This window comes from Cavia porcellus, unplaced genomic scaffold, assembly GCF_034190915.1.
Source record: "Cavia porcellus strain 051 isolate PalLab524CR breed Dunkin Hartley unplaced genomic scaffold, mCavPor4.1 scaffold_27, whole genome shotgun sequence".
NCBI classification, from domain to species: domain Eukaryota; kingdom Metazoa; phylum Chordata; class Mammalia; order Rodentia; family Caviidae; genus Cavia; species Cavia porcellus.
In genome coordinates, this window is record NW_026947510.1 from 42,011,975 (window position 1) to 42,030,933 (window position 18,959).

The following is an 18,959-nucleotide window of genomic DNA, read 5'->3' on the forward strand; positions in this document are numbered from 1 at the left end:
AAACACAAATGATCTTTTTTTAGTAATACACACTATCCTTATACTTTATATAGTGTTCAGAGTCCATCACTATCATAAAATACCTGAGAAAATCAGCACGAATAAGGAAGTATTTATTTTAACTAATGGTTCTAGATGTTTCAGTTCATGGTCTCTTGGCCCCATCCTTTGTTTTGGGGCCTTGGGTAAAGCAGAACATGGTAGGATGCTTGAGATAGAGTGAAGTGGTTTGCCTTCTGGCAACCAGTAAGATAAATAGAGAAAGAGGAACGGTTCTCAGTGTACCCTTCAAAAACAAGCCCCAGTGACCTCTTCCTTCATGGAGGCTCAGCCTTCTAAAGATTCCACACTTCTCAAAATCTCAATCAACTGAGGACCAAACCTTCAATAAATGAGTCATAGGGGACACTTAAAATTCAAATCATATCCATTTTAAAGTCAGAAAAATGAGAATTGTTATTGCTTCTTCTACTTAACTCGTCACTGTCATTCATGCATATAGTAAGTCTTTAAAAGTCTTCTAATTGCAATTTGGATGAGTTATTCAGGTCCTGTTTATATCTAATTGCCTCTGTTTGGACAAGTGTTATCTTTCCTGTGAATATCTGAATGACTCCTCTAACCAGATTACATATCCCATCCAAGGATAGAATGCCTATTACCACTGACATCATGGAAAATTAAAGTACTCTGATAAAAAAATCAAAGAGAATTTCAAAAATGGAAAGACATTCCTTGTTCATAGATAGGAAGAACAAACATTGTGAAAATGGTCATTCTTTCAAAACTGTTGTATAGATTTAATGCAATTCCAATCAAAATACAATTAGCATACCTCATAGATCTAGACAAATCATTCCCCAAATTCATCTGGAGTCAGAAGAGACCTAGAATAGCAAAGGCAAGGCAGGAAGTATCATAATCCCTGACTTAAAATTATAATACAAAACTTCTGTGATCAAATCAGCATGGTATTAGAATTAAAAACAGACCTGAAGATCAATGGATTAGATTAGAAGATGTAGACACAAGTACAAACATACACAGGCACCTCATCTTCAATAAAGAGGCCAAAACATGCTCACTGGAAATAAAAATACCTTTTTTAATATTTGATGCTGGAAAAACTGGCTTTGAATGTGCTAAAAACTAAAACTAGACACATGTCTACCACTATGCACTACAGTAAACATGGATTTAAATCTAAATATTAAAACATAAATATTAAAATTAAATATTAAAATATTAAATATTAAACCTGCTGGATGATAAAGTAGGTAGAAATCTTAAAGACATACAGGTAGACAGAATTTGTGAACAAAAATAAAACTTCAAAGGAAATATTTCCCGGAATCAACAACTGTGATTTCATGGTATTGAAAAGCCTTTGCATATCAAAAGAAATCTCTAACAGAGTGAAAATAAAACCCATTTATTGGGAAAATATATTAGTCAACTATCCCTCAGACAAAGGATTTTTTATCTAGAACACATAAAGAATTAGACAATATCAAGCCTACAAAAGTCCAAGACCCAATCCAAAAATGGGCATCTGAGATGAATACATACTTCTCAGTGAAGAAATGAAGTAGCAAATAAATATATGAAAAAATGTTCAGTATTAGTGGTCATTAGAGAAATGCAAATTGAAACAACACTGAGATTCCATCTCATTCCATGAAGAATGGCCAGCATCATGAAATCAACCAATAATCAATGCTGAACAGGCTGTGGGGAAAAAGGGACCCTTCTCTACTTTGGTTTGAGTGCAGGCTGGTGCAAACACTGTGGAGTCAGTGTGGAGATTCCTCAAAAAGTTAGGATTAGAGATTCCATTTGACTCAGCTCTCTTGCTCCTGGGCAATTTCCCAGAAGAATTGAAAACATCATATCACAGTGATGTATGTGCACCAATATTTATAGCAGCACAATTTGTAATAGCCAGATCTTGGAAACAACCTATGTGCCCATCAACTGAGGAATGGATAAAAAAGTTATGGTATTTTTATACAATGGAGTACTACTCAGCTATAAAGAATGACCACATTGAGATATTTATACATAAATGGACACAACTTGAGACCACACTCATAAGCAGAATAAATCAAACTCATATGCATAAATACCATATAGTCTCCCTAGTATAAGAACCTAAAAGATATAAGTATATAGTATAAGAAACCATATTTTCTCCCTAGTATAAGAAACTAAAAGATGTAAGTATATAGTATAAGAAACAAATAAGACCCAAAATCCACAATAAATATTGTATAAGCGTAAGAAACTGCTCAAGGGGAAGTGTAACTGGGATAGGGGAAAGAAGGGAAAGAAAAGATATAAATTACATACATATGTATATGTTTATATATAGTATATGTTTGTATATATATGTATATATATATATATATATATGTATTACATATATATGTACATAAGATAGCTAAGATGACTATACTACTAATTCTATTAGTTCTTGGAAAAGAACAGTTAATATGCATATGATTAGATCAATTTTGCATGTCTGTATCTGGTATTCTAAGCAACTCTTGGAGATAACAATACACAATATAACCAATGTTAAATTCCCATCATCTTGTTTTGAAAACTTATTTTGTTATTGTTTTGGATTTGTAGCTTGTTGTCTCTTTTGCTTTTTGTTTTTATTTTCTGTGTTTTTTCTTTTAAATAAAATTTAAAAAAATATGATAGCTGTACATAATGGTATATTACTTGGCTATAAAGTAGGACAAATTCTTTTTTAAGGATGATCTTGAGGCTTTTATCAGTAAATGGAGGCAACTTGAGACTATACTCATAAGTGAAACAAGGCAGACTCACATACGTAAATATCTTATTGTCTTTCCAGTGAAAAAAATAACGTTAATAAAAAGTTGAAAGATATACAAAATGTACAATAGAAACTGTAATAATGAAAGGGACATAAAGTGTTCAAAAGGAAAGAACAACTTGTAGGGATACACACGTAACTCCATGCATATTTAAGTGTACAAGATAGATAACCATACTACTAATTTCTGTTAGTTCATAAAAAAGAATAGTTTGTGCTGTCATTGTTTGATTGTATGTTCATTTTATGCTTTGACTTTGTAACTTGAACAACTACTTCTAAGATAACAATATGCAATATATCAGCTAGTGATGATTTCTTAATGTTACTTTTTTTGAAATTCTGTATCATTTCTACAGTTTTTTTTGTTTTGCTTTTTAAAAATAAAAAAAATGTGTTATGCACATGCACCGAGTCAGTATGATAAATGTAACTATTATGCACTCTATATGTGTACTAATAAAGACACATAACCAAAAAAAAATAATAAATTCAAGGCATTTGCAGGAAAATTGAAAATACAATCTTAAATGAAATAAATCAGATGCATAAGCTTAAAAATCATGTGAATTTTATCATTTGAGTAACCCAAGGTACACATAAAGAGCAAATTAATAGCTTGATAAGAGGAAATAGGTAGTAGACTTTATAAAGGAGAAAAAGACAAAACGTCTGAGGTTGGGGGAAAGATGAGTAAAGAAAGGTTGTAAAAGGCTGAGAAAGTGTCATGTATATGTCCCAACTGTTCTCAATGAGTACAGTCTTCATATGTTACAGCATGAACTACTACTACTACTACTACTACTACTACTACTAATGGGGCTTAGGGATCTAAAAGTAGAGGGAAGGAGGTGGGTGATGGAGTTAGGGGAATAAAAAGAATCAATCAATCAATCAAACAAACAAAAAAACTTTTTATGTAAAGTAAGCCCTACTGGAAATCTTTAAATATAAGCCTGCAACCATTTTCTATGGCTATATAGGGGTAGCAAACCCTCATAGAAAGTAAGACACATGATTTCTAAGGTCTGTTTTGACAAGAAAGACCATGATGTTAGAAAACACTGAGAATTTTTTTCTTCCTTCTTATGAAAGAAAGACCCTCTTAAGAGAGTTTTAATTCAGTTCAAATTTATGACTTATGCCATATAAAATGATTAATTGAAAATTAGCCATTTACTAAGAGAAGGTTGTATGAAGAGCTAAGAAAAATATACAGAAAAACTTAGTGGTCTATGTTATGCCTTTTAAAAACTAAAACTTCAAAAAACTGAAATATAGTATTGAAATCTAAGATACACAAAATTTTCAAAGGATAGAGAACTACCAGCAAGTCACTGTTTTACATATCTGGGTAGTCAAACATTTGGAATACTATTGTTTCACCGTAGACATTTAATTCTAGCTCATGGAAAGGTATTTATGTTTCACCAAATCAACAAAAGTTTCAAACAACAGCTAAAGAAGCATCTCAAAAGGAGTTCCAGCTTATCCGACAGATTTTGAAGTTGTCACTAAGTTGCTGAAGGATATACACGACCAGTACACATCTTGCCTATCAAATATTTTCCTCCCAAACTCCCCAATATAAACTCTCTTCTCATCAAGACTTCCAGATATCCATATTTATTTTTGCCCTTCACATTTTAAGAATATCTTTCCTTTTGTTTCCTAGCCATTAAAACTTTACTGATCATCATGGGGATGTAGGTCAGTGGTAAAATGCATGCATTTCATGCACAAGGATCGGTGTTCAAACTTTAGCACTGCAAAACAAAACAAACCCTAAATGCCTCTGTAAGTTTTCCTCAGGTCTTCTCAAATACTTGAGCTTATGCCAATTTCATCCTTCACTGATCTTGACATACTAACTATCGACTATACTTCACATCTTTGTATTCAATCATATCTATATTTATGCTACATTCTTATTCCATCTTGGCTTTATTTTTTTTCTCAATGAGAATATATGATCTCCAAGGACAGTTGACACATCATATGTTAATTTTTCATGCCCTAGAATATGTAAATTGGTGCTAGAAGTTAAGTCAATGTCTTATGAATAATTACAAAATAAAATTGGGTCATAGGGAATTTAATAAAGTTTCTCATGTTTTCTTTGACTTTGAAAATAAAGATTGTCATAAGAAAATTAAATTTTATAGTGTCAAATTACTCAAACTAAAACAGTTTTTAAAAGTTGGGTACACATAAAATGGGATCAAAGAACATGTGAAATGTTGAAATTCTTTAAATATTATAATAAAATACACAATGACATGAATCCCCTCAAAATATGTTCTCTCACTTCAGACATACTCATCATATCATATTTCCCACATTCTGGAGCATTTGAAAGAGTCTTTTCTTGTGAGTGTCTTTAGTTGTGCTCTCAAGGCTGCCTCAGTGTCCTGAATCCATTGAGAACGTTTATCTTCCATCTAAGTTTGGGAAAGAGCCAGAAATCACGTTACCAGATGCAGTAACAAAGGTGGATGAATATACACTGTAATGCTTTTATGAGTCTACCTTTCTGTTGGATGGCACTTGGTAGTAGCATTACTGTAGTTTTCATCAGACCTTGTCAAGACAGATAAGGTGAGTGTTTAAGAAAAAAAATTACACGAAAAAGACATATTTCTATTAACCCCCTTCAAAACACTCCTCTGGTTTTGAATAGAATTAACCCACAATTGTCACATTCTGAAGCAGTTCAGAACTCCTTTTTAATTCCTTTCTTTAGAATGTGACAAAAAATACATCAAATACTGCTGTTGAGTGTCATCCAAAGGAAAGGCAGGCATGTAAAAACATTACAGTGTGGGACTGGACCAAGCCACCGACCCCTCTCAAAAGTTGGGGAGCTGAGGCCATGTGAAGTGAATCCCAGACCACCGGAACTGGCCCAGGGAGATTTTAAGACCATGGCTCCTAGCAGTTATGTGCCTGCCCAGCTTCCTGAAACACTGGACTAGGAGGTTTCTTGGGCCTGACTATACCTGAAACACTAGACTGGGGGCCCATACCAGTGACCTTCCTTCAATCCAGAGAGCTGAGGGAACATGAGGAGAGTTCTAGCATGCTGGCACTAACCCGGGGAGAGCTTCAGACCATCACACCCAGTGCTTAGGAGCCCACTTAGCTTCCTGGAACACTGGAGGTGGCACAGGAGGCCCTGCAGGCCTGACTGGATCAAGATCAGCAACTTCCATTCAGTTCCAGGAGGACAGTGGAGGTGATTTCCAACATGCCTGGGGGCAACTGTGGAAAACTCTGAACACGAGGATATAGGAAAATGACAAGACAAAAGACCAAAATGCAATCTCAAACCTCCAGCCCAAACCAAGGAAGACTACAACCATGTACGTAGGAGAAAATATAAGCCATACCCCTGAAACGCCTGAAATGATAGCAACTCCCAGAAGCTATAAAGGATCTCAAATCAGAAATAATCTCCCAGGTAAAAGAAGAAATGATAAAAGCAATGAAAGAAATGCTGAACATACCAAAGGAGACATTTAAAAAATTAGAGGAACAATGCAAAAAGATAGAATCCCTGAGTGAACACTATAATAAACAAACAAAATGCATGAAGCAGATTGAAAGAGATATTAGGGAAATCAAACATTCCTTTGAAAGTTGCCAAAATCACCTCAATGAAAGTGAAGATAGAATTTCAGACCTCAAAGACAAGCTTGCAGCTAGTGAACAGGAAAGAAGAGATCTTTTAAAAATTACAAGGAATCAGGAAATAAAAATTCAACAGCTGAAAGATGATGCAAAGAAAAACAATATAAGATTAATAGAGATAAATGAAAAAGAAGGGGACAATACAAATGATATCAAGAGGCTATTTACAGAAGTCAGAGCTGAAAATTTCCCAAATATGAGAATGGAAACTGACATAAGGAGTAGTGAAAGCATATAGAACTACAAATAACCATAACCAAAATAAAACTACATCCACACATATAATATTCACCACCCCAGAAATCCAACATATGAATGGAATATTAAAAGCTGTTAGAGAGAAAAGACAGATCATCTAGAAAGGAAAGCCTATCAGAAACACAGCAATCTTCTCAACACAAACAATGAAGTCAAGAAGAACATGAAGTGAAGTATTTCATACCCTAAAGGGAAATGACTTCCAACCTAGACTGATGTACCCTGAAAAACTGTCCTTCAGAATGAATGGAGAAATAAGATACTTCCATGACAAAGAACAGCTGAAAAACTTCATGATCACCAAACCAACCCTGCAAAGAATACTGAAAGTCATTCTAGATACACATAGGAAAAAGCCACTAAGCAAGGCAGACAATTAAACAGAATGAATAGGTAAAGATACAACAGCAGAAAGATAACATGTCAAAAATAAACCAATATATAACAGTTATAATCATTAATGTAAATGGCCTCAATTAACCAATTAAAAGGAACAGACTGGCAGAATGGATCAAGAAACAACATTCAACCATACACTGTCTATGAGAAATCCATCTAACCCAAAAGCAAACTCATAGACTGAAAGTCAATGGATGGAAAACTTCATGCAACAGGACACCCCCCAAAAGTCAGAGTAGCTATTGTTTGCAGAAAAAAATGAACTTCAAACCAAGAATGATTTGAAGAGATAAAGAAGGTCACCACATACTGATTAGGGGAAAACTTCCAGAGGAAGAGGTAACAATCTTAAATGTATATGTACCAAATTCCAAAGCAACCAGCTATACAGAGCAAGTATTAACAGAAATGAAAAATCAATAAGCAATAACACAATTATAACAAGAGACCTTAACACACTATTGACACGAAGGGACAGATCAACCAGACAGAAAATTATCAAAAAATAACCGAACTGAATCACACCTGTGAACAAATGGACTTGATAGATGTATACAGAGTGTTCCATTCAACAACATCAGAATATTCATTCTTTTCATCAGAACATGGGGCATTCTGTAAAACAGGCCATATACTAGCTCAAAGAACATATTTGAATAAATGGAAAAGAATTGAAATTATCCCATGCATGTTATCAGATCATAGTGCCATGAAACTAGAAATTAATGATAAAAGAAACTGCAAAACCCCCACAAACACATGGAAATTGAATAATGCACTCTTAAACAATCAGTGGGTAACACAGGAAATTAAAGAAGAAATTAAACAATATCTACAAGCAAATGAGAATACAAATACCAGAAAATTACCAGAATCTGTGGAATGCAATGAAAGCAGTCCTCAGAAGAAAATTTATTGCACTGAGTTCCCATATCAGGAAAACAGAATGAACACAAATAAACAACTTGATGCTACACCTCAAACATCTAGAAAAAGAAGAGCAAGTCAAGCCCAAAGCCAGAAGAGAGGAAATTATAAAAATCAGAGCAGAAATCAATGCAATAGAGACTAAGAAAACAATCCAAAGAATCAATGAATCAAAGAGTTGGTTCTTTGAAAGAATACATAAAATTGACAAGCCCCTAGCCAACCTTATTAAAAAAGGAAAAAAAAAAAAACCTCCTCAAATTCATGCAGTAAGGAATGAAAAAGGTGAAATCAATACAGGCTCTGTGGAAATACAGAAACCTAGTTCAAAAACCTCTACTCTCATATGTTTGATAACACAGAAGAAATGGACAGATTCCTAGAAACATATGAAGTACCAAAGCTGGGTCCTGAAGATGTAAAACTGCTAAATAACCCCACTTCTATTAATTAAGTTGAAAATGTAATTAAGACCTTACCAACAAAGAAGAGCACAGACTCAGGCAGATTCATTGTGGAATTCTATAAGAAATACAAAGAAGACTTAATCCCGCACTCCTCAAACTCTTCAATGAAATTGAAAGGGAAACAATTCTTCCTATGTCATTTCTTTGCTCCTTTTATTTCTCTCTCTTGTCTGATTGCTCTGGCTAATATTTCCAGTACTATGCTGAATATGAGCAGTGATAAGGGACATCCTAGTCTTGTGCCTCATTTTAAATCATTTCTGGAATATTAATATTACTCTAGTATCAAAACCTAAGAAAGACCCAACTAAAAAAGAGAACTACAAGCCAATCTCCCTAATGAACATAGATGCAAAAATTCTCAATAAAATATTGGCAAACAGGATGCATCAAATCATCAAGAAGATCATACATCATGATCAAGTGGGATTCATCCCAGGCATGCAGGGATTGTTCAACATACATAAATCAATAAATGTAATCCACCATATCAACAGAGCCAAAAGTAAGAATCACATGATTATTTCTATAGATGAGAAAAACCTTTTGATAAGCTCCAGCACCTATTCATAATAAGAACCTTCCAGAAAACTGGAATAGATGGTCTTTATCTCAATATGATAAAATCCATCTACAACAAACCAACAGTCAGTATCATATTAAATGGCCAAAACCCAAAAGCCTTTATCTTAAAATCAGACTCAAGACAAGGATGCCCCAAAACTCCATTGAAAGACTCCTAGATATAATAAATAAATTCAGCAATGTAGCTGGATACAAAATCAATATTAAAAAATCAATAGCATTCCTATACGCTAACAAAAAGTCACACCCCTCACGCTAGCATCCAAAAAATTGAAATACTTGGGAAATAATCTCACAAATGTAGTAAAATATCTATACAGGGAAAATTATAATACCCTGAAAAAATTGAAGCGGATCTCAGAAAATGGAAAGACATCCTTTGTTCATGGATAGGAAGAGTAAATATTGTGAAAATGGCCATTATCCCAAAATTGTTATACAGATTAAATGTAATCCCAATGAAATTGCCATCAATGTACCTCATAGATCTAGAGAAATCACTCCTAAAATTCATCTGGATCCAGAAGAGATCTAGAATAACAAAAGCAATTCTAAGCAGCAAAGGCAAGGCAGGAGGCATCACAATCAATGATTTGAAGTTATACTACAAAGCTACTGTAATAAAATCAACATGGTACTGGAATAAAACAGATCTGAAGATCAATGGAATAGATTAGAAGATACAACCACAATTATAAACAAACTCAACCACCTTATCACTGGAGGAATGATAGTCTCTTTAATAAATTGTGCTGGAAAAACTGGCTCTCCATATACTGAAAACTAAAACTAGACCCATGCCTATCACCATGTACTAAACTAAAATCTAAATGCATAAAAGATATAAATATTAAAACAGAAACATTATATCTGTTGGAAAATAAATGAGGTAAAAATCTTGAAGACATAGGGGTAGGTAGAGATTTCATAAACAAGAATCAAATCACACAATCAATAAATGGGACCACATCTTATTAAAGAGTTTCTGCATGTCAAAAGAAATCTCCAGCATAGTGAAAAGAAAACCACAAATTGGGATAGAAACTTAATTTGCTGTACCTCAGACAAAGGACTTCTGTCCAGAATATATAGAGAATTAAAAAAAAAAAAAATCAGACCTCCACAATTCAAAGACCCAGTCCAAAATGGGCATCTAAGATGAATACACAGTTCTCAGATAAAGAAATACAAATGGCAAATAAGTACATTAAAAAATGTTCATCATCATTAGTCATTAGAGAAATGCAAATCAAAACCACACAGAGATTCCATCTCACTCCAGAAAGAATGGCCAGGATCAAGAAAACTACCAACAACCAATGCTGGAGAAGATGTGGGGAAAAAGGAACTCTTCTACACTCTTGATAGGAGTGTAGACTGGTGTAACCACTGTGGAGGTCAGTCTGGAGATTCCTCAAAAAGCTGGAAGTCCCATTTGACTGAGCTATTCCACTTATAGACATATTCTCAGAAGAAGTGAAAACATCATACCACAGGGATGTATGTGCATTCATATTTATAGCAACACAATTTGTAATCGCCAGATTTTGGAAACAACCTAAGTGCCCATCAACTGAGGAATAGATAAAAAAGATGTGGTATTTTTACACAATGGAGTACTACTCAGCTATAAAGAATAATCACATTGAGATATTTATAAATAAAGGGACACAACTTGATACCATATTCATAAGAGAAATAAATCAAACTCACATGTACAAGTATAGTATAATCTCTCTAGTGTAAGAAATTGTAAGTGTACAAAAAATGATAATCATGATTCCCCATTACATTGCTTTGAAGCTTTATGTTTTCATCATTAGTTTGAATGGTTTTATTCTGTTTTTGATGTTATTATGTGCGATGGTATGAACACCTATTTTCAAGAAAACAAGACATTATAATAGCCATTGCCGATTTAATATCATCTTGCTTTGAAGTCCTAACATGTTTTGTTCTTCTATTTCCATTGGTTCTGTCATGTTGTGTTTTATTGGAGTTTAATATGTGTGATACTGTAAGCCAAATTTTTTATGAAAAATGAGATATTATATTAGCCATTGTTTATTTTCTGTCATTTGATTCTGAATGCCCTGTCATGGTTTATGTCTGTGTCCCCCAGGCCTCATGAGTTTGAATTGTGCATTTGTTATTTGTTCAGTGTCTAGTGCTTGGATTGATGGTGTCAGTGCTACACCCACAAAGAGGTGGAGTCAGGATGTGATGTAATGGCAGGAAGAAGGTGTCTCTTTCTCTTTTTGCTGGTTTGAGCTTCTGTTTGCAGCCACCATGAAAGGTGGCCCAGCCATGCCCGCCTGCCTGGGAGCCAACTGAATGTGGACTGAAACCTCCAAAAACTGTAAGAAATAAACCTTTCCCTTCCCAACTTGGGCATCAGGTATTTTGTCTCAGCGATGAGCATAAAGTAACTAAGACATGCTCCATAATACTTTCATTCTCTTGAATGGTTTTATACTATTTTGTTATGTTTGATATTATTGTATGTACAGGTATGCTCAACTACTTCAAAGAAAGAGACATTATGGTAGCTACAGTTAATATCCAGTTATGCTGTTATGAAGTACTGTGTTGCTTACATTGTTCTGTTCTGGATTGCTTTGTTCTGTCCTCTTGTTTTGTTCTCTTTAAAATAAAATTTAAAAAAATAAAAAGGCAGAAAAAACATTATAATGTGTTCTCATCTACCTTATTCACTAGACGTACCTCTGTATGACCCTATCACTCTTCTACAAAGTCAAAATGACTGTGAAAAGTAGATGTTGAAATTGATTAAGGCCTTAGGGCATCCACACAGATGTTACTAAAGATATTCATGAAAGTAGTCATATAGAACTGCTTCAGAAAGTTGTAAGAAGGTTGGGAGAAGTGTGTTTGAAGCAAGGGGAAGTATTTTGTGATGGATTCATGGCAGTGAGCCTTTCACTATAATGTATTTTTTAAAAATATATACATTCATTTTTTTAAAACTTTAAAGAGGCTAAACACAACAAAACAGAACAAAACAGATCGATTTTAAGAAACGTAGATTTCAAAGCAAGTCCACGGAGATCTTCACTGTCTATCAGATCGTCTCTAGTTTTCTTCCAAATAGTTGTCCCCATCTTCATACACATTGAATACATACTGCACATTATAGTACTAATCTAATCAGAACAGGATGATGAAGGCTTTTTAGGTGTTCAAGACTTGATATTAGGGAAGTCAACAATGTTTGCCATAATGTGTCTCATTCTCTTCAAAGTAGCTGTCCATATCTTTATGTATGTTGAAATTAAACATAAGAGACTAGACTAATATCACTCTGAACAGTGAATAATAAATAGTATTGCTAGATTTTATATCTTAATGCTACAGTATCTTAGTGTCTCTTCTTCTTCAGAGTATCTGTTCATTAAATCATGCATTATATAATCTGTTCCTCTAAACTGTTTAGAAATTCTCCATATGTGTGAATACCTACATATATATTCCTATCCCTTTTGTGTTATAGGGAAAAACAGATCAAAACGAGACAACAAAACAAATTCCTAGAAAAACATGAAATGCAAAAGACATATAAAACCACAATATTAGGTAGTTACTATGCTTTCTCTTGTTATTTTCAATAGAATTGTCTACATCATCAGACATAATATAATTGAACATAGCATTACATAGCAATTTTAATAAAAACACAACACTGGAGACTTTGTAGGACTTCAAAAGCAGTTAATAATCAAACCAGAATGGATATCTTATTAAATCTTGTCATCTTCAGAGTAGTTGCCTCTACTCTTAGACTTGATAGTGTAGAGCATATAAAATTCAAATAAAATCAGTCAAGACAAAACCGTGGTCTAATAAACCAGATTCAAATAAGATTAGTCAGAGTAAGACAATGTGAGTAATACAGGGCTTAAGTATAAGTTAATAGGGAGTTAAGGATATTTACCATAGTATATCCTGCTATTTTTGGGATAGCTCTCTGTGCCCTCAAATCTAGTATGAGTAGACAGACTGGAACAAAATAAAATCAAACTAAACAGAGTGGTAAGACTAATGTGGCTTTTAAATCCTGATACACTATTAACAATGTCCTCTGCCTTCCTTTTTTAGGCAATTCCTCCCCTTTCCCTTTCTCAGGGTGCTTTGTATATTTTGGGTCCCACTATCTCCTTCAGTTTTTAGATTAGTGTGGCAACCCATTATCTATCTAAGTGGTGTCGAACCTTTTTACCCCTGAGCTTTATCTTGAGCTGTATTCCTTTACTTACTAAAGCCACAAGGTTTTCCTTCTTTATAGCTGAGTAGTTCTCCACTGCTCAAAAGTGTCATGTCATTCGAACCTATCTGCAGCTGCTGGAATTGTCTCCATTTTTCTCTGGTTCCCTATCTCATAAAGCATCCTTTTCTCATCTTTGACTTTTAGTTTATTAACCCTCTTTCAGGTTGAGTATATTTCCTATTCAGAGCATATTGATGGATCCTGCCTCCTAATCTACTCTGCCTGTGTTTCTTTTTGTTAGTGTAACAAGGCTATTTATATTAGAGATTATAACTCACTTTATCTGCCTCATCTCTGCTATTCTATTTTTCTGCTATTCTTTGTCCACTTTTCTCCTTCATTCCACTGTCTGCCCCATTCATTGAGGCCTCTCTGCCACTGTTGCTAGAATCCTGGTATTTTTTTCTATCTCTCTCTAGAACATCCTTTAGTATTTTTGTAGGGCTGGATTGGTGGTTATGAAACCCCCACAGTTCCTCCTTGTCTTGGAGACATCTTGTTTCTCCATTAATTTTGAGGGAGAGTTTTTCAGGGTACATCAATCTGGGTTGGAGGTTATTTTCTTTCAGGGTCTGGACTACTTCAGTCCAGGCCCTTCTTGATTTGACAGCTTGTGTTGAGAAGTCTGTCATTATTTTGATGGATTTTCCTTTATAGGTAATCTGTTTCTTTTCTCTGATCAATTTTAATATTCTGTTCTTGTGGTGAACTTCTGGGATCTTAATTATTATGTGTCTGAGTGTAGATCTGTTTTGGTTGTAGTTGGTTGGAATTCCATATTTATCCTCACTTATCTGGATATCATTTTTTCTCCTATGCTTGGAAAGTTTTCCTTAATTATTTGTGTAATTAGCCTTTGTAATTCATTTGTTATTACTCCTGCTTCTTCGCTGATGTTTTTTATTCTTAAGTTATAGATCCTCCTATCATCTTCTAGCCTTTGAATTGTTACTTCCTGGTTCCTTGTTATTTTTAAGAGGTCTTTTCTTTCATGCTCACATATTGCAAGTCTACCTTTAAGTTTTGAAAGGCTAACTTTGTTTTCTGTCAAGGCATTTTGCCAGCCTTCAGTGGAGTTTTAAATTTCCTGGTAATATCTTTGGATCTGTTTCATGTATTCTAGATATCGTTTATATTCTTCACCAAAGGTTTCTCTTCCTTTTCTGGGTTCCTCCATTTTTCCGTCTGTGTCTTCTTGAGAGGGGCTTAGCATTTCTTTTATTAATCTTTTTATGTCTTGCCTCACTTGGATTAGAACTTCAGTTTTAAACTCATCTATGAGGTCATGAAGGTATTTCTTTGTCCATTGATGTGGCCGATATTGCATGATTGCTGCACTGGATCTCTTCTGTATTTACTTCCCTGGACTTGTTTTCCCAGGGTCGGTGGCTGGAGGTTTTTTTCTTAATCTTTCTCTTCATATGTTTCTGGTTTCTTTTAAACAGGTGTGTGATGGAGTCTCAGGCCCTCTCCATATTGCTTACGGTTTTTCTGAAGCAAGCTGGCTGGGGACTTTCTGCCTTCTCCAGTTTGCTGTTATCTGGGGGTGCATGCAGGGACTGTGGGCTGGCCCCACTTCTCTGAGCCAGTCAACAGGTGAGTGTCTTCAGCAACTTAGTCTGTGCTGTGTGGACATCAAAGGTTTGGGACAAAGTTTTGTCCTTGGCTGTTGGGTAACAACTAGGGATGTGACTCAGCCCAAGCAGGTCCCACCAGTCCTCTTTGGGCCAGGGGTGGCTGACTGATGCCACCGTGGTGCTGGACTCAGGCCTATCCTGCTCAACTGCAATGTGTCTTCCAGCTGGCCTCACACACCATGGGACCCAATTTCTAGCACTCACCAGGAATTAATGCAGTTCTCCACCTTGGCTCCACTCCACACTGCACTGTATCCTCCTGCCAAGGGCCCAGGACTCACCAACTCCCATTATCATGGGCCGTGGCTTCAGCACGACTGTGATTCGTCTGACTCCACTGTGTGCCCAGCACAGTGTGGGACTGGTCTCAATGAGTGCCCAGTCTTTCCTTCAGGCCTTCACCTGTAGTTTTCCTTCTTCTTTTTCTTTTTCCTCAATTTCGTCCTGGGTCATGAGAATTCCTCTCCCTTCATCTGGCCTTCTCCATGTTGTCAAATTCCAGTGTCTGAGCTGTTTTTCCCAGAGAGGCTCTCCACCCAGCTACCTATCAAGCTACCATCTTCCTGTCTCCGACATTCATTTTTGATCATTGTGTGCTCACGTGTATGCACATATGTATGCATGCATAGTGTATGTCTGATATTACTGTACCACTGTACCACTTGCTTCTCTAGTGTATTTTGCTATAGGAGACTAGGACATAGTCAAGAAAGGAGATGGATAGGATTTCATCCCAAGGAGTATATGATACAATAAAAGTAGTGTTCTAACAATGTTTTTTTTTAATAGCTAAAGATGTCATTCATGTGCAATTATTTTATGTACAGCTATAAAAACTGTCAAAGAAATAGTTTGTGTTGGTCTGTCTTAAAATCAAGCATCTTTTAAATCATTCAGTGCAGTGAAAAAAATTGAAATTACATGGTACAAATCAATAATTTGGCTCTGATTATGGAATTAAAATTCTGAGTTTAAACTTCTTACCATTACGTGCCTGCTGTATCAAACTTAATAGCATACTTTAAGTAGATGGAGACTAGAATATCATTTTAATAATCTTGTTTCTTGAGTACAATGCATAAGATCCTGAATAGATACATTTGTTCAGTGAGTAGCATTTATTATTTCTACCAATGTTTTACTTACTTATTGAATAGGTTATATTCTCTTTTCTTCTATTGGTTGTTCTATTGTTTCTGCTTGTCTGCTTCCCTCTCTAGAAAAATATAAACACCTTGTAGGGAAGTCTTATGGCTTCTTTCAAAATCAGATTGTTTTATTCTTTTTCAAGAATTTCTTCTTAAATCATTTAGCTGCACTGATAATTCCTTGAAAAGAAGGATATGCATCTTATTCATGATTACTGCATTTTCTACTGCTAAACTAAACCTAAGTAATGAGGAGCTACCTAATTGTATGGAAAAAAGTAAATATTAAACTTTTTTCCTACTTAGCATTTAGAAGCATTAATGAATACTGAACCACTATTAAACACAAGCTGAAATAGTGGGCAATATTATGGATAGGATTTTATACACAGGATTTTGAATTAAAACCCTAGCTATGTGACATTGGTAACAAGTTACTTAACTTCTTTAGTTTGTTTAGTTATAAGGATAGTAAGTATATTAATTCCATAGGACAGTCAAAAACATTAAAGCTTGTTGCATACTTATGACTCAATAAACATTAGCTGTTTTTATTACTATTAGTTCCTGTAAAACAGAAGCAATATATAGAAAGGCCAATAGTGTGTAAATTCATTTATATATCAGTCACCTATAACCTTTGTACTTTCTCCATCCTCAGGGATACAGTTTCAGCTGAAAATTCTTATAACTTTATGCATCTCAGCATCTTTTAGATTTTACACTAGTAATATCTGTCTTGAATCATTAAAATGAAGGTCAAACAAATTATTGAAAACTAATATCAGATAATAATTATGTTAAATGTTTCTTATGCAAAGTCTCATGAATCTGTACACCATTTTATAAGATAAGCCTTATTATCCTAATTTTGCAGGCAATGATCTTTATAATTTTTGAAATATACTATAAATTTTTCTCTTAGTCTGTAGTCTGTATCTGATGTACATATATTTATGAATTTTTATGCATTTAAAAAGAATTTTTGTTTCACTACTAATGTCTAAATTCTAAAAGGATATATACCACATCTTCCCTCCTTTTTTCCTTTATCTCTCTAATTTCCTCTTCTTTTCTCTCTACTTGCTTTCCCTTTTTCCTTCTTCCTTCCTTCTTTTCCCTCCTTCCCTCTCTCCATCCTTCCTTCCTTTTTTCGTTCAATTATCATATAATAGAGCCTTGCACAGTTCTCAAAACCTAACATGAACTGAAAAATGTATTGTCAAGATAATGAATGAGATAAGAATATGTCCAAAATGACACTGACTAAAGTGATGGCATATGGGTTCAGTCTCAGAGCTATCTCATTTTGGAGGTGGTGTTATTTTTACTATGATCCTCGTTCTTCTGCTTGACTTTGGTGACTTGCAATTTACCTCTTAGGAAAGTTCCTGATCTGGTAGATGTACTTACTGATGTCCTAGTCACTGCTCCTCAGTTTCTTATGTAAAGCCTTCTGGTGGCCTTCTATCATCCTTCCTAATAAGCTGTGGTGTTCCCCACAGTCAGGTCTTAGTTCCTGCTCTGCTTACTCATTACATCACCTCATCACAATTCTTGGCTTTAGGTATCACACATATTCCATTGACTCTCCCATCTGTATCTTTAGCTTGACTTCTCTATAGAGCCCCAGATTTGTATATTTAACATATATGACATCTTCATTTGGTGCTTAATTTTCAACTAGCCTAAGCATAATTGCATTATTGCCTAAAAATTTGCTCCACGCATTGCTCTTTACACAATCCAGAAACCTTTTCTTCTTACTACAGTATTTGCTTCTACGTACTCAATGAGCCTTGTTAGTCATCTGAGTTGACAGCACTGCTCTTCCTTGTGTAGATATCTAAATTTTCTCATAGGACCCATTTTTCCTTTGGCTAATCAGTGAGAAAGTATGTTTTCTAGAATCTTTTGTAAGGTATAGTTGGCAAAGAGCCCCATACCTATAAAATTCTCTGTGAGTAGAAAGGATGTATAATTTCTGGGTTATCTACTGAGGGAGAAATCTACTTCCTGTAGACTGTTCTGTATCCTTTTATTGCTACGAAGTAATAAAAAAAATCAGTAGTGAGCTGTTGGGTTCTTGGGTGAATTTGTGGAACATGGTTGAACTTGACAAACACCTTGTTTATATATTTTTAGCAAAAAAAGAACAACTCTTACATGTGGTTCAGAACACTGTATTTTAATGTCTTTTTATTTCACCTGACAGTGTATTATAAAAAACTCACAATATTATTTCTCCTAGTTCTTGTCTTACTCCAATCCATCTCTCATACTTTTAAATGAATGTACATTTTCTCAAATGTAAATATGATCCAATCAGCTCCTGTTTAAAATTTGGAAGTGGCATTTGCCTTACTTCGTTTCTAAATTTTCAGATAAGCATATATTGATTTTATAATTATGAGGAAGGAAATAATCATTAGTGACTCCCTCAAGCCTTCAACATAAAGTTCAAGTTGCTTATCAAGGGCCAAAATTTCCTTTATATTCTGCTATTTCTTGAGTATTAATTTTTACCACACTCTCACACTTCTCTAGACATGTGCATTTTTCAATACTTGGATGGTGACAAGCCCATGTGTACACATCTGTATCCTTACAAAAACCTTTCTCTCTGTGTGTATTCAGGATTTTTTTCCAGACTAAGGCTACTCACCCTTCAAGACTTAATTGTAATTTAAGATTAACTATCATATCTTCCATAAA